Below are 4,222 nucleotides of genomic sequence, written 5' to 3'. Positions count from 1 at the left end.
ACAGCATCTCACTACATAGTCCAGACTGGCCTTGAACTTGCTTACATAGCCCAGCCTGGCCCCAAACCCACATCAATCCTCTTGCCTCAGTCTCCCAAGGGCTGGAATTATAGTCATGGGACACCACACTAGGCCTGTAGGCTTTTTCCTACAAATCAAGGTTCCATGGTTTTCTCATGCATCCCTTAAATTTCTCCCTTGCCCACTTTTCTCCATAGCTATTCCATGACCTGCCGCACGCTGAGCAGGTGCTCTCCCATCTTGCTGTACCTGCAGCCCTTCAGCCACTTTTTTACTCTAACCTTTGCATAGCTCTTTATTATTTGATCAAATGAGACTGAACACCCCATATTCAGATAGCAATGAGCCTCACACATTCTTGCCATCGATGAGATCCTGCCCCCTTTATATTTTCCCCTTTACATCTTCACCATAGTTTTGCTTTTTCCAGGATGTCATATACGTTGGAATCATGCAAAATCCTTCTATAGCCTTCTCGGATTGACTCCCTTCACTTAGAAATATATATTTAAATTTCCTCCTGCCTGTCTGAGGCTTGATGGCACACTTATGTATTTATTTTTTGTTGCTATTTTTTTTATCACTGTGTGGCACCCAGTGGATGCACCTCGCAGATTATTCACTCACTCACTGAAGAGCATGATGGCTGCCTCCAGGTTGGGTGGCTGTGAATACAGCTGCTGTTTCAGCTCCCTTGAGCTCAGTGGTACGTGCTTAATGACAGGGATATGCTCAGAGAGGTGAGTCCTTAGCTGAGCTGTCATTGTGCAAACTTCATAGCGTGTTCTCCAACAAAGGAAGGCAGCTGTGATGTCACAGGTGATATCATCTTTGGGGACACTGTCATACATGTCATCTACTCTAAACCAAAATGTCATTATGCAGCCCTTGGTTGTCAAGGCCAAGGAGAGGAATGCTGTGCTTTTAGAAGAGGATGGGTTCTCTCTGAATATACTGTCTCATCGCCCATTTTCCCTTAATGTGTTTTGAGCATCCTTCCAAAACTGCTTTGTTGACCCTGACCTTGGGTCCATGTCTGGCCGACCCTCACACCCTACCAGGAAACCTGCTCTACATCAGATGAGTGGAAAGGTCAGTGAGTCTGTCTCAGTGCCAGACAGAGAGCAGGGCCATGGCTGGGTATAGTGGCAGTTCCTGTAATCCTAGCACTTTGGGAGGCTGAGGCAGAAAGACTGCAAGTCCAAGTCCCACCTGGGCAACTTAGCAAGCTCTGTGTTAAAAAACAAAAAGAACTGAAAATGTAGCTTTGTGCAAAGGCCCTGGATTCAGTGCTAGAGGACAGAGAGAGAGAGAGAGACAGAGACAGAGACAGAGACAGAGACAGAGACAGAGACAGACAGACAGACACAGAGGTACTCAGGTAGAGAGACAGAAAAAGAAAACTTGATTCCTGGGGCTGAAAATTTTTACACACACACACACACACACACAAGCAGACCCCAAGAGGTCCATCCAAGTGGGAAAGACCAGCCCCAGGAGTGGCCTCATCAGCACTTTGGTCACTTGTTTCATTTCAGAAGAGCCCTGAGAACCACGCAGAGTGTGGCTACCAGCACAGAGGACTCCAGGGGCTCTGAGCACTGCCCCCAGGCTGTGTTCATGGACCATCACCGCCATCCGTCCACAGGAGTAGTGGGAGGCCTGTGTCTTCTCTTCGCCTGTTTGGTCCTGGTAGGCCATGTCACTCCACCTTGCCAGGGCAGGAATGTACCACACACACATTATCTGGGTCCCGAGTTCCGGCCTGGGATCTGCGATTGTCTGCCTGCGTCCCTTAGGCCAGGCGCCCTCCTCAGGGCCCTCTATCAAGTAAGCAGCATAGCAGGAACATCAGTCAAGATCTCCAAGTACCAGCAAGCTCAAACCCAAACTTTTATACAGTTGTCCCATTCGGTCACTGTAACAGCCCTGTGAGAGAGAGATCATTAACGTTCTCCATTTACCAGTTTAGGAATTTATATGAGGTCACCTCTGTCACACACACAGGAAGGCACAGAACCAGAGCTTAAGCAGAGTAGCTCTAAGTTGGAAGTTCATACTCTTTTCTTTTCTTTTCTTTCGTTTTTGAAACAGTTTTGTTATACGGTTTGGGTTGCCATTAAACTCACTATATAGTTCAGGCTGGCCTCGATCTGGTTGTGATCCTTCTGCCTCAGCCTCTTTAAGTACTGGGATTACAAATCTGCACCACCACACCCAGTGGAAGATTATACTCCTAATAAGAATAAAATATGGTAGATTTTTATAAAATGCTTGGTATACAATAAGTACATGACCAATTAAATGCCAGTTTTCTCTCCAGAACATCTCTCCCCTTTCCTCTACCTTCTCATCCTCTAGCAGCTCATTTTTATTTTATTTTTTTCCAAGGCTTTTATTTTATTTTATTTCCATAATTTTATTGAGAAACAAATAGCAATGAGACAGTTTCAAAGTAAATCGGTAGGACAGTTTCAATAATTAACACATTGCATACGTTCTTCCTAGTGGTTAATTGCTGTACAAGATGCGGACATGATATCCTATTTACAAACACTATTAGAACAAATCCTTCTATTCGTTAAGAGAATGTAACTATATATCTACCCTAAATGTCCATTTTGTGTCTGTGTATTCCAAATGGTTAGGATAGCGGCTCATTTTTAACGTGCCCTAGCGCTTTAGAAGCACTTCAGGAGAGCTCCCTGATGCTGGGTGGTGGCCGGGACTGCCTCTCCTGAAAGTCAAAGCAGCCTCTTAAAAGAATGCAAATCAAACACCCGGGAGATTGGTTGGGGGTAGAGAAAAGGACCGTCCCCCACTGCTGATGGGAATGTGTATCTGCAGGGCGGCGCGGGAAGCAGGTGGAGGCTGCCCCAAGAATCCTAAACGGAACTGCGTGGGACCCGCCCCTGGGTGACTCGCAGGGAGGGAGAGAGGCCAGTCGCAGAGGCATCCGCACTTTGGCAATGGTCTGGCCGTGAAGGTCCCCACTGGGCCTCAGAATGGCACACGGGAGCGCGGTGACATCCGCAGAAGGCGGGGCCCTCTGGGCGGTCCCCAAGGGTTGGGCCCTTCTCCTGCCCTTCCGCTCCGGGCCGCGTTCACGGAATCAGCCTCCGTGAGAGCTCAGGTCCTCTCTTACAGTTCCGCAGAAGCTGACTCATGCAGGCAGCTTTAGAGCGCGGCTATTCTGCCCACCACCCCAGGAGTATCGTTCTGTGGTCCACATTTGGAAACAGCAGCACAGAGAGCAGCTTTATTGCTGGGCGTAACCAAAATTTTCTTAGGACACAGTACTGGAGGCTGGCGAGATGGCTCAGTAGAATAAGCCCTTACCTGGCAAGCTCAGGGGCCTGAGTTCAATCCCTGGTTCCGCCAAAAAAGAAAAAGAAAAGACATAATATTGATACTGGAAGGAAAACATGATAAATGGAACTTTATCAAAATCAAAAACTTTGGCCTATCCAAAAAGATCAATCATCCTTTTTTTTTTTTTTTTCTTGCGGGACCAGGGATTGAACTCAGGCCCTTATACTTGCCAGGGAAGTGTTTATTCCACTGAGCCATCTCCCCAGGTACCCATTCATCCTTTCAACAAATGAAGTTAAGACAGCTGGAAAGCCACAAGCAAAAGACTGAATTTAAACCCCTAACTCATACCATGTATCAAAAATAACTATACAATTAATTAAAAATAAAGATACTGAACTCTATGAAAACTAAAATACTTTTGTGTGTCAAAGCATATTGTTCCCAAAGCACAAAGATGATCTGCAAAATAGGAAAAACTATTTGTAAATCATATATCCAATAAGGAGCTAATATCTAGGGAATATAAGCCACTCTAACAACTCAACATAAAAATACAAAAAAGTTGGACACCATTGAGCATGCCTATAATCTCTGCCCACTGGAAGGCTGAGGCAGGAAGATCACAAGTTTGACCCCGGCCTAGGTAGCTTGGTGACTTAGCAAAACCCTATTTCAAACCTTAACAGGGGCCGGGGTGATGGCTCAGTGGAATAAGCGCTTCCCTGGCAAGCGCAAGGGCCTGAGTTCAATCCCTGGTTCCGCCAAAAAAAAAAAAAAAACACACACACACACACTCTTTAGGGGCTGGTGAGATGGCTCAGTGGTCTAAAGCACCTACTTAGAACAAGCTTAGCAAAGCACAGGGACCACGGTTCAATCCTCCAGC

This window comes from Octodon degus, unplaced genomic scaffold (genome assembly GCF_000260255.1).
Source record: "Octodon degus isolate 3935 unplaced genomic scaffold, OctDeg1.0 scaffold00019, whole genome shotgun sequence".
Taxonomy (NCBI): domain Eukaryota; kingdom Metazoa; phylum Chordata; class Mammalia; order Rodentia; family Octodontidae; genus Octodon; species Octodon degus.
Note: the sequence above shows the minus strand (reverse complement) of the source record.